Here is a 13,992-nt window from a genome sequence, read left to right on the forward strand (position 1 = left end):
TCTCGCTAGGAGTACCGCGTGGACTTCGACGTTTAGCTTGTTACCTCAGCTATGATCTTGTGCCCTCGGCAGGATCTAGTAGATAGTCAGGCTTCTCGGCCTTTTTCGTTTATAGTTGTCTGTACTCAGACATGTTAAGCTTCCGCATGTGCTTTGACTTGTATGCTCTGATTGTTGGGTCATGAGACCCATGTTTGTAATATCTCGCTCCTCGGAGCCTATTGAATAAATACTTGAGTTGTAGAGTCATGTTGTGATGCCATGTTGTATTTGCACATATCGAGCATATTGTGTGTATGTTATTGAAATGCTTGGTATGTGTGGGATCTGACTATCTAGTTGTTTATCCTTAGTAGCCTCTCTTACCGGGAAATGTCTCCTAGTGTTTCCACTGAGCCATGGTAGCTTGCTACTGCTTCGGAACACTTAGGCTGGCCGGCATGTGTCCTTCTTCGTTCCTGTGTCTGTCCCCTCGGGGAAATGTCACGCGATGAATTCCGGAGTCCTGTTAGCCCGCTACAGCCCGGTTCACCGGAGTCCTGCTAGCCCAGTGCTACAGCCTGGATTCACTCGCTGATGACCGACACGTTTGATGTTGGGTCATGGATGCCTGTCCCTGTAAGTTTGTGCCACTTTGGGTTTACGACTAGCCATGTCAGCCCGGGCTCCTTATCATATGGATGCTAGCGACACTATCATATACGTGTGCCAAAAGACGCAAACGGTCCCGGGCAAAGGTAAGGCGACACCCGTGGGGATACCGTGTGTGAGGCCGCAAAGTGATATGAGGTGTCACATGCTAGATCGATGTGGCATTGAGTCGGGGTCCTGACATATACGATATGCATCACACAATCTCAGATTCATCCAACCAACATAAAAGTACTTCAAAGACTGCCCCAAAGTTTCTACCGGAGAGTCAAGAACGTGTGCCAACCCCTATGCATAGGTTCCCAATGTCACGAAACCCGCAAGTTGATCACCAAAACATACATTAAGTGGCACATGATATCCCATTGTCACCATAGATAATCACGGCAATACATACATCAAGTGTTCTCATAAAAGACTCAATCCGATAAGATAACTTCAAAGGGGAAACTCAATTCATCACAAGAGAGTAGAGGGGGTGAAACATCATAAGATCCAACTCCAATAGAAAAGCTCAAGATACATCAAGATCGTGCCTTCGAGGGAACACGAGAGAGAGAGAGAGATCAAACACATAGCTACTGGTACATACCCTTAGCCCCGAGGGTGAACTACTCCCTCCTCGTCATGGATAGCGCCGGGATGATGAAGATGGCCACCGGTGATGGGATCCCCTTCCGCAGGGTGCCGGAACGGGCTCCCGAGAGCCTTTTGGTGTCTACAGAGGCTTGCGGCGGTGGAACTCCCGATCTATCTTCTGTTCTGGAAGTTTTAGGGTACAAGAGTATATATGGGTGCAGGGGGTACGTCGGAGGAGCTACGGGGGCCCCACGAGGCAGGGGGCGCGCCCGGGGGGGTGGGCCCGCCCCCACCCTCGTGGGCAGCCCGTATCTCCCCTGACGTGCACTCCAAGTTCCCTGGGTTGCTTTCCTTCCAAAAATAACGTTTCCAGTTGATTTCGTTCCGTTTTGACTCCATCTGATATTCCTTTTCCTCGAAACACTGAAATAGGCATGAAACAACAAATCTGGGTTGGGCCTCCGGTTAATAGGTTAGTCCCAAAAATAATATAAAAGTGGATAATAAAGCCTAATATTGCCTAAAACAGTAGATAAAGTAGCATGGAGCAATCAAAAATTATAGATACATTGGAGACGTATCATGGCCCTAGACTATATATACTCCTCCACCTCCACCATGTCATGGTTAGCAAATGATTAGCTCATTTGTGAGAAAGATCTTTGCTCATCCGCTTAATATCTTCTCCATCGGAGTTCACGACCTCTACGGAGAAGACCCCCAAGTGGATTCAAGACCCCTCGCGGGAAGACCTTCAAGACCTCCTCATGAAGAAGAACTTGCTACTTGTATCGTCCTTTGTTGATCGTGGATCGTGTATCTCTTTGTGTTTCAAGGATCTAGCACATGTGTAATCGAATCTTCTTGGTTTGAGTGAATCCTCTCGAGTTTCCCCTCATGTTTTCCCTTGTGTTCTTTGTGTTCTTCGCGGGATCCGCTCCAATCGTGAAAGATCGGACATCTAGGATTCTACCCTACATCATCTTGGTATCATGAGCCACGTTGATCACGAATTTGGAGCCTCCCCCTTCATTTTCTAGCCTTCTTTTGCTTGATTTCGTCCTAAATTCGAAAATCCCCACCAAAAATAGCCCCCAATTTTTTTGGGGGTATGTTGGTTTGATGATATTTTGTTGATTATGATCCATGGATTCGTTGTGTATTGAGTAGATCTAGCTTTCCCCATCTTTTCCCCATTTCAATGCATGAAATCTTCTCGATTTTGCCCCGGGAAATCGTGTTTTTCTGCCCCCGTTCTCAGATCCCGAATTTAGGCTTCGTCCCGGAAGAAATTCTACGACCCCTGGAACTTCCCACCCCGGAACTTCCATCCTTGCCCCGGGACATTGTGGCTAACCAGAGAGTTTAACCCAAAATCCGCCATACTCCCCGCACTTTTTCTGCGACCCCAGAGCTTCTGGACACCCACCAGAACTTCCGGAGCATGGAACTTCTGGCCCTAGGCTTGGAACTTCCGGCCTAACCAGAGACATTACACCGAAACTTCAGCACCAGCCTCCTTCACCATTTTCATCACAACTTTTTGCTCCGAACACCGATTTGAGTGTTCTTTGGCTCGTTTTGAAGCTATCGACATGACCAAGGTCCTCACATTAATATCACCACCTTTTGACTCCATCGAACTATTGGAACTTTGGCATCTTTTCCTAGGCCTTCCATCATAACATCTGCATTGCCACCACCGACTTCCACAACCTAACCTATTTTGTTCCTCATAGCATTTGTGGTTGATTGAGTTCTGATTAAAGTCTCCTAAGGTGTTTCAGTTACTTAAGGATGGTTACTTCTTCTTCAACCACCACCGTAACTTCTGCATAACCTTGCCCACCATACATTTCCGCCACCCCAACTTAACCAAGTTTTGTTTGAGCTTGTTCGAGTTGTGGTTTGTGTCTCCTAAGGTGTTTAGGTTACTTAGGGATGGTCATTTACACTCTGACTCGCATAACCCATCATTCCACTTCCGCATTTCCGAGTGCAAACCACCACCGTACTTCGCTTCCACCATTTGATATTTGGCTTTGGAGATTTTGAGTTTGCGGTTTTTCCATTTCCGAGGGTGTTTCGGCTAACTAGGAATGGTTCGACATCCACAACACCGCTGCTCAACCTTGCCAAGGATTCGACATCGACCACCTTCACCATTTTGACATCATAACCATAAGCAAGACGATAATCTCTATATCTTATTGGTATCGTGGTATCCCACCATTGTACATTTTTCTTGCCATTACATTGTTAACCCTTAGGCCATTTTTGCGTCACTTGCCTATCGAGACTAGCCTTTCCGTATTGTTGGCAACGTTACTTGTGCACATTAGTGATTATCCCTTCCATTGCATACATACCATATCATATTGGTATCATCTTGGTATCATACTACCATCCATTGTGTCAAGAGCTTGTTCCCGCATATATACAATTGCTATATTGATTTGTGCATTTCGCATAGTGGTCAAAAAAAGAATAAGCTTTTAATCACAAGATAAAAACAAAGAGCTTGTAAGCAAGAGCCATAGCATCATACCAAATTGCATATAAGATTGTCATATTCTATCATCTTGGATCATATTGAGAGGAACACCGGGAATCATATATACATAGCATACTTGGGATAGAAGTTGTTGCATTTTTGTCTCTTATACGTTTTGCACAAGTGTCATATCTGCCTATTGAGAAATCGTGCTAACATCTCTCTAGAGTTGTGCAACAAGATCATTTTTCGTGGATTCCCCATTTTGAGCTCATTCCTTGGTTGCACGACCCGATCTATCTATCTATGCATGTGTGTGTTTCCGTGTGCCACATATTGCTATTGGTCTACTTGTTACCCTTGTGAATTTGTGAATCTCTTTCTACATTATTGACTCTTGCTAAATATTTGCATCCAATTTTTGTACCACTGTCCTCACCGAGCTCCACCAAAAGATTTACTTGTATAGGTGTGAGAATTTACTGGATCCGGTACCGATTGTGTTATTTCCTTGTTACTTTATTGAGTGATCATTGATCCATCCTCAACATTGGATAAGGTACATTTGGTCTAGTTCTTCTCTTCCCCCCACTCACATTTGCTTCACCCTTGTGATGGATAGGCAAAGCATTTCATCTCTGATCTTCGACAACAACGACGGGGCGAACAACTACTTCACCAAAATGTCCATCTTCGATCTACAACGACAAATGGAAGGCGCATAGTCTAGATTGCGAGAGTGCATCAACAACCTTGCCGTGGACATACGACACTCCGAAGCACATACAAGAGACTACTTCGACAACAAGCTTTCTGCACAAAAGGGGGAGGATGATGCAAGGATGGAGGATATTCAGACTTTGTTGATCAACCATTCTTCCCCTTCATCATCCTCAAGGCGATGAAGAGCAAGCATATCATCTTCAGAGCGCCCTTGCGATGCAAGCGCAATTCGTCCACGTCCACATCTTCATGATGGCCATCATCACATTCGTGATCCACATCGTCATGAAGGGTGAGTCACCTCCAAGCATCATGTGCACGACGATGGCAAACAACATCGACCACGAGCTCGAGCACGTCAACGACACCATCAACATGAAGATGCTTGAGATGCGCATACCTAAAACTCCCCACAAGCTCTACATCAAGCTACATCCAAACTTCATGAGCAAGAAGAAGACCGCGATACAGGCATGACCAAGAGGAAGCAACGGCTACCACCACCACTTTAGCATCTTCGCCAAGTGTTATCAAGGAATCTTCGCCTTTGGACGTACGACATCTTCGCCTACTTCCCACGAGTATGACTGCGTCCACATCATCAAGTCCAAGGCGACCACCTACAAGTGAGGGCGACACTTCCATCTTCGGAAGCCACTCAAGGAATTTGGCCAAGCATGGGAAATTCCCTTTGGTCATGGAGACGAGCTATGAGGTGCCACATCATATGGGCCTCCTACAACAAGACAACGACAAGACAATCGAGCAACGGCCATCCCCTTCAACTAAGGTGACGAACATGAACCTCTTCAACAACATTAGTACGACGCCCATATTGGACTCATACTTCGAGTCAAGCTACGAGGCCGCACATGTGACATTATCTTTGGTCTTGGAGGAGAGTGGTGTCTTGCCACATCCTACGGCATTCATCTTTGGAGGCGTTATGGATGAGTAGGTTGAGCATGGGACTATCCCTTCAACCAAGGCGGTGATAGGAGTTGAGCATGGAGACATTTGCACCTACATCTCTTTGATTCCCACATATGATGAGATGCCCTAATTCCCATCCGAGGAGAGCCACCACAACATGAGTGACATGAGTGACTCCACCATATGGGACATTGAGAGCATTTCCTATGAGAGGATGAGTGTGACCACCACTATCCCCACACTTGTGAGCATGCCACACATCCTATGTGAGGTTGAGAGCCATTTGAGTGACTCCACCAACCATACGAATGAGAGCATCCAAGAGGGAGTGAGTGAGCCACAACACTTAGTGAGTGAGGTAGTTGATAGGGCATGTTAGGCCACTATGTTTCTAACGACTGAACCTCTACTCTGAGTGTGTTTTCTTCTTTGGTGCTAGGTCTCATACATGATTACATGCCTACCCTTGACGAGTCCATCCCTCCAATGGGAAAACCGATGCCCATGGTGGAGGAAGATGCACCCCCACATGGTACCATCAAGTTGCAACCTCACCTACAACACATCATCAATGCTCCAAACGTAACATAGGTGACGATGCTTCTCTTGTCCCACTAGCGGACTATATTACCAACGATTGCTTGCATGATGTTGACACACCTATTACCGTGCTTTATTCTAGTGCGAGTTCCTCTTGTCTTGACTTACCAATTTATGATGTATATGATAATGAGCATGTTGAGTTGCCTAGTTGTGATGCTATGCTCCACAGGATATCATGTGAAAAATCTTTTGGTCACATCATGTTCGACAACCCTTTAAACTTATCATATACTATGAGTGAGATCTCCCACATTGCATCATTTCAATCTCAACATAGTAACTATGCATGCCCATTAAAATAAATCCCATTTGCACTTATGGCATAGATTACGAGATGATGGTAATTGGATTTTGTTTTTCATGCGATGATATTGCCATTCTTCCATTACATGATTTGTGAAATTCATCTACTATGTCATGCCATGATCACATTGATCCGGATATGCTTTGTTTTCAATGTTGTCAATATTCTCCATGTGATGTTTCCACTAAAGCTCATGAGAAGACCCCCATAGTTTCCTCATACATACTAGGAGATTTTGATGCATTCCATCCTTTGCATGCTTCACATAATTGTGTGCACCATATGCATTCCATGAATAACAATGCTCTACATATTTCTTGTGATGCATTACACAATTTGAGTCTCCATTATGCCATACATAACAACAAACCTATCATGATGGATGACATCTTTCTATATCATACATCTCATTTGAGCATTGGATATTTTGTGCTAACCTACACATGCCTGTGCGTATCATGATGGATGATATGTATATATACCACACACACACACAATTTTCCCTTTGCATTTGTTTTGTAGGTACTCACACATACTCGTCCACATCTCAATCCCAAGAGTTGACGAAACGAGCTTTTGAGAGCATTGACGATTTGGGATTCGGTGGATTGTCCATACCACCGTTCTCTTCGTGCAACGACTTTGCGCATTCCTTTTACTTGGCTCACACACGACTATGGGATATTAACCATTTTTTTACATTATGCCTATTTTATCGGGTTCACTTTGCATGTTATGCCTCTTTACATGACTTTGCCATGCAATTGTGACCCCTACATGCACTAACATATGATTCACCATTCTACTACTACTACTATATATGTGTATTTGCATGCTTGGTGGAGATCCTAGTAGCTATTGCCATGATTTCTTTGTGCCCCATGATATTGATGCTTGTTGTGTTCGGAGAATCATGCTGTCCCATTGCTATTTATATATGGCCTCTCGCCAATACTTTGATGATATTTTGCTCATATCTTGCTTTCATGCTTGTGATATGTCATGTGCATTATTCATGCCCATTATTTGCACAAATGACATGCTTGCCATGATTCCTTCTAGTACGTTGCATGTCGGTGCAACAAACCTTGGGCCCGTTGCCTAGATGTGCACAGGCCTAAGGACAAGATTACAGCACCAAGATCAGATCAAGCATGAAGGGATTAGCTCTTTGAAGAGTAGGAGAGTTGGTCGAGAAGACCAAGTCAAGCAAGAGAACGCAAGATATCACTGAGGGAAAAACCTCCCTTGCCGGGCAGGCGATCCTGGCGAGGATGGGGTTGCCCCGGAAGCAAGCCCCCAAATCATCTCGGCAGGGCTGTCGGGACTCACGGAGGCAAGCCACTCCACCGCACCAACTCATAGTGACGCAAGTCATCAATCAGTGCGGTGTCAAGCTCCTAAATGACTAAGTGGCTGTTTCCTGCCACATGGCAGCCACTTCCTACAGAAGATACCTCCATATGACATCCGTCCAGAGACGTGTCAAGCAAGCATGCACGAAGTTGGCAAAACAGCCCGGCAAGGATTGCCGGGCATGCTGTGACATGACATTGAGCGGCACATTTAATGCGCCCTGTCCGCATGCAGAGCTAGGTATGATAGCACTGTTTGCTATCTAATCAGTATGTAAAGATAGATTTGCCACTGTGGTGACCCTTGATCTATAAAAGGAGGCCTATGGCAACCGTAGAAGGATTCGGACCCTTGCGCATTCATACGTGCATAGCTGCTCTCGCCCCGGGGCAACCCTGCCGGGCAAGAACGTTGCGTTTTCCACCATTATCCACCATCAATCCACCAAAGCAGGAGTAGGGTTTTACGCCTCGCAGCGGCCCGAACCTAGGTAAAAACTGTCCGTGTGATCTCTGCCATGCTGTGTTACGCCTATCTGCTCTTTGTGCAACGTGTCCATCTCCCCGCCGAACCAAAAGAGGCTCATGGCCCCATAGGTGGCCGTGGTTTCCCACGACATCTTTGGAGCTCCAGGTAGGGGGATCAGTTGCGCAAACCTAGAGAGTGTAAGCAGCGCATCATCTTCATCGCCATTTTCATCATCGACGGCTCCATCAACAATGTGCCATGGGAAACCACGGCCACCTATGGGGCCATGAGCCCCTTTTGGTTTTACGGGGGGATAGGCACGTTGCACAAAGAGCGGAGAAGTGTAGCGCAGTATGACAGAGATCACACAGGCAGTTTTACCCAGGTTCGAGCCGCCGTGAGGCATAAAACCCTACTCCCGCTTTGGTGGACTGATGGTGGAATTTTTTTGGTGAACGCAGCGCACTTCCCGGCAGGGTTGCCTCGGGGCGAGAGTGGCTACGCGCGTATGAATGTGTGAGGGTCTAAATCAGCCAACCCTTTCTACGGTCGCAATTGGCCTCCTTTTATAGATTAAGGGGTCACCAAAGTGCCGTATTATTCTTTACATACTGATTAGATACCAAACAGTGCTATCATGCCTAACTCTGCATGCTGACAGTACGCATTAAATGCGTCGTGTAGTGTCAAATCACAGCATGCCCGGCAACCCTTGTTGGGCTGTTTTGCCAGCTTTGTGCCTACTTGCTTGACACGTCTTAAGACGGGTGTCATATGGAGGTGTTTGCTGTAGGAAGTGGTTGTCATGTGGCAAGAAGCAGCCACTTAGTCACTGATACGTCTCCGTCGTATCTATAATTTTTGATTGTTCCATGCCAATATTCTTCAACTTTCAAATACTTTTGGCAACTTTTTATACTATTTTTGGGACTAACATATTGATCCAGTGCCCAGTGCTAGTTCCTGTTTATTGCATGTTTTATGTTTCGCAGAAACCCAATATCAAACGGAATCCAAACGGGATAAAAACGGACGGAGAATTATTTTGGAATATTTGTGATTTTTGGGAGGAAGAATCAACGCGAAACGGTGCCCGAGGTGGCCACGAGAGTGGCCCACGCCACCCCTCCAAGGGGAGCTCCCCCCTATCTCGTGGGCCACCCGTAAGGCGGTTGATGCCCTTCTTTGGCCGCAAGAAATCTAATTTTTGGAAAACGATCTGGGCAAAGGTTTCAATCTAATCGGAGTTACGGATCTCCAAATATAAAGGAAACGGTGCCAGGGCAGAATTCCAGAACGCAGAAACAGAGAGATAGATCCAATCTCGGAGGGGCTCTCGCCCCTCCCAAGCCATGGGAGCCAAGGACCAGAGGGGAAACCCTTCTCCCATCTAGGGAGGAGGTCAAGGAAGAAGAATAAGAAGGGCGGCTCTCTCCCCCTTGCTTCCAGTGGCCCCAGAACGCCGCCGGGGGCCATCATCATCACCGCGATCTTCACCAACACCTCTGCCATCTTCACCAACATCTCCATCACCTTCCCCCTTCTATATTCAGCGGTCCACTCTCCCGCAACCCGCTGTACCCTCTACTTCAACATGGTGCTTTGTGCTTCATATTATTTTCCAATGATGTGTTGCCATCCTATGATGTCTGAGTATATTTTCGTTATCCTATTGGTGGTTGATGAATTGCTATGATTGATTTAATTTTCTTGTGGTTATGTTGCTTTCCTTTGGTGCCCATCATATGAGAGCGCGCGTGGATCACACCATAGTGTTAGTTGTATGTTGATAGTACTATGTATTGGAGGGCAAGAGTGACAGAAGCTTCAGCCTAGCATAGAAATTGATGCATACGGGATTGAAGGGGGACCAATATATCTTAATGCTATGCTTGGGTTTTACCTTAATGAACGTTAGTAGTTGCGGACTGCTTGCTAATAGTTCCAATCATAAGTGCATAGAATTCCAAGTCAGGGATAACATGCTAGCAGTGGGCTCTCCCACATGATACTTGCTATCGGTCTAGTAAAGTAGTCAATTGCCTAGGGACACTTTCACAAATCCTGCCACCACTTTTCCACACTCGCTTTATTTACTTTATTGCATCTTTATCTAAACAGCCCTACTTTTTATGTACGCGTTCTTTATTATCTTGCAAAGTTATCCAACAACACCTACAAAGTACTTCTACTTTCATACTTGTTCTAGGTAAAGCGAACGTCAAGCGTGCGTAGAGTCGTATCTGTGGCCGATAGGACTTGAGAGATTATTTCTTCTACCTTTAGCTCCTCGTTGGGTTCGACACTCTTACTTATCGAAAGAGGCCACAACTATCCCGTATACTTCCGAGTTATCAAGACCTTTTTCTGGCACCGTTGCCGGGGAGTCATAGCGTGGGGTGAATATTCTCATGTGTGCTTGTTTGCTTTATCACTAAGTAATTTTTATTTGCCGTTCTTAGTTGTTTTCTATATTTAGTTATGGGTAGGAAACACAAAATACCAAGAAAAATAGTTGTACCTACTACACCAATGGTTGAAGAACCACTCAAAATCTATCACACTCCTGAAGCTTTTTACTTGGATCATTTTCGATCCCTTTGTGCTCGTTTTGAAACCCCAACTAGCTTAGTTGAGGGCAAATCTTTAGATGAGCATGCTTGTTATGTGCGACACCGTATATCTGAAAAAGGGAAACTATTATGGGATCAAATTCAGCGTTTGCATTGCTATGCTTGGAATTTATGTGAAATATATGAGTTTACTTGTTGTTCTGAAGACCCTAAGAAACACCTGCCCTATCAATGCTTGTTTAGTAATAATGGAATCGTATCTTCGTATGCTAAGGGTGTTTATAATTACTACGATGTTCAACAAATTGAAGAATTTGTTGCTTTTAAGGGTGCTTATGAGATTGCTTCTTTGATTGAGAAGTATGATGCTACTCTTTATAAATCTGAAATTTTTGCCATATTTCAATATTGTTATGATAATTATGCTTCTAATGCCTATGTTAAAACATATATTGAGGACTTCTCCACTGTCCAAGAAGAGCCTAATATTTTGCAGGAAGCTATGGAAGAAGAAATTGATGAAATAGTGAGCTCATTGGATGAAAAAGACGATGAGGAGAGCGAAGGACAAAAGGAGGAAGAGCGGATTAGCTACCCGTGCCCACCTTCTAATGAGAGTAACCCTCCAACTCATACATATTTAATTCCCCTTCGTGCTTACCAAAGGATGATTGCTATGATGACTCCTATGATCCCTTGAATTTGTTTGAAATATCCCTTTTTGTGATGCTTGCTATGCTTCTGGCCAAGATGCCAATATGAATTATGCTTATGGAGATGAACTTGCTATAGTTCCTTATGTTAAACATGAAATTGTTGCTATTGCACCCACGCATGATAGTCCTATTATCTTTTTGAATTCTCCCGACTACACTATATCGGAGAAGTTTGTGCTTATTGAGGATTATATTGATGGGTTGCCTTTTACCGTTGCACATGATAATTTTGATGAATGTGATATGCATGTGCTTGCCGCTCCTACTTGCAATTATTATGAGAGAGGAACCATATCTCCACCTCTCTATGTTTCCAACACGATAGAATTTCAAGAAACTGCTTATACTATGCATTGGCCTTTACTATGTGTGCATGAATTGTTCTTTTATGACATGCCGATGCATAGGAAGAGAGTTAGACTTCTTTGTTGCTTGATATATGTTACTTTGTGCTCACTACTAAATTACAAATCATTGTTAGTTAAAATTGGCTTTGATATACCTTGGGATCCGGGTGGACTCATTACTTGAGCACTAAATTCCTAGCTTAATGGATTTAAAGAAAGCGCTGCCAGGGAGACAACCCGGAAGTTTTAGAGAGTCATTTATTTCTGTTGAGAGCTTTCTTATAGTTTAAAAACAAAAAAATAAAGAGGGTAACCTAAAAACTTTTCAAAAAGGAAAGTGAAAGTGAGAAAGACAAGCATTGTTGAAGTGGGAGCTAGCCTTGAACTTTGTTCATGCTCACAGAAACTTTGTGAATCTTGATTACAGAAACTTTTCAACAAAAATAATTATCCCCTTGTATAATCCAATGTATTATAAAAAATAATGTGCCAAGGTTTGCCTTTAGGATGTTTACAATGCTTGTTGGTTTGTACGGTGCAGGACAGAAACTTTGTCTGCAGTGCACGATTTTACATTTTTAGCTGGAAAGTTAAATGGTTCTGATTCCTGTTGCACTGTATTTATATACAAATTCTTTATTTTTCCTAATTTTGGTAGAATTTTTTGGATAGCAGAAGTATGGTGGATGTTCATATTTCTACAGACTGTTCTGTTTTTGACAGATTCTGTTTTTGATGCATAGTTTGCTTGTTTTGATGAATCTATCAATTTGTATCAGTGTATTAAGCCATGGAAAAGCTATATTACAGTATACACAATGAAAAAATAAAATATGAATTGGTTTCCAACAGTACTTAGAGTGGTGATTTGCTTTATCATACTAACGGATCTTACCGAGTTTTCTGTTGAAGTTTTGTGTGGATGTAGTGTCTAATTGAGGATGTCTCGATATGAGGAAAAGGAAGAGAGGCAAGAGCTCAAGCTTGGGGATGCCCGAGGAACCCCAAGTAAATATTCAGGGAGACTCAAGCGTCTAAGCTTGGGGATGCCCCGGGAGGCATCCCCTCTTTCTTCAACAAGTATCGGTATGTTTTCGAGTTCGTTTCGTTCATGCATTATGTGCACGTCTTGGAGCGTCTTTTGCATTTAGTTTTCACTTTTCTTTTATGCACCATGCTGGTATGAGATAGTCCTTGGTTGATTTATAGAATTCTCATTGCACTTCACTTAAATCTTTTGAGTATGGCTTTATAGAATGCTTCATGTGCTTCACTTATATCATTTGAAGTTTGGATTGCCTGTTTCTCTTCACATAGGAAACCGCCATTTGTAGAATGCTCTTTTGCTTCACTTATAATTTTTAGAGCATGGGCATATCTTTTGTAGAAAGAATTAAACTCTCTTTCTTCACTTATATATATTTAGAGAGATGACAGGAATTGGTCATTCATATGGTTAGTCATAAAATCCTACATAAACTTGTAGAACGCTGAATATGATATGTTTGATTCTTTGCAATAGTTTTGTGATATAAAGGTGGTGATATTAGAGTCGTGCTAGTTGAGTAATTGTGAAACTGAGAAATACTTGTGTTGAGGTTTGCAAGTCCCGTAGCATGCACGTATGGTGAACCGTTATGTAACGAAGTTGGAGCATGAGGTGCTCTTTGATTGCTTTCCTTATGAGTGGCAGTTAGGGACGAGCGATGGTCTTTTCCTACCAATCTATCCCTCTAGGGGCATGCGTAGTAGTACTTTGCCTCGAGGGCTAAGTAGACTTTTGCAATAAGTATATGAGTTATGTATGACTAATGTGAGTCCATGGATATACGCACACTCACCCTTCCACTTTGCTAGCCTCTATTGTGCCGCGCAACTTTCGCCGGTATCATGAACCCATTATTTACCTTCCTCAAAACAGCCACCATACCTACCTATTATGGCATTTCCAAAGCCATTCCGAGATATATTGCCATGCAACTTCCATCATCATCATATACATGACTTGAGCATTCATTGTCATATTGCTTTGCATGATCGTAAGATAGCTAGCATGATGTTTTCATGGATTGTCCGTTTTTTGATGTCACTGCTATGCTAGATCATTGGACATCCCGGTACACCACCGGAAGCATTCATATAGAGTCATATCTTTGTTTGAGATCGAGTTGTAATATTGAGTTGTAAGTAAATTAAAGTGTGATGATCATCATTATTAGAGCATTGCCCAAGTGAGGAAAGGATG

This window comes from Triticum dicoccoides, chromosome 6B (genome assembly GCF_002162155.2).
Source record: "Triticum dicoccoides isolate Atlit2015 ecotype Zavitan chromosome 6B, WEW_v2.0, whole genome shotgun sequence".
NCBI classification, from domain to species: domain Eukaryota; kingdom Viridiplantae; phylum Streptophyta; class Magnoliopsida; order Poales; family Poaceae; genus Triticum; species Triticum dicoccoides.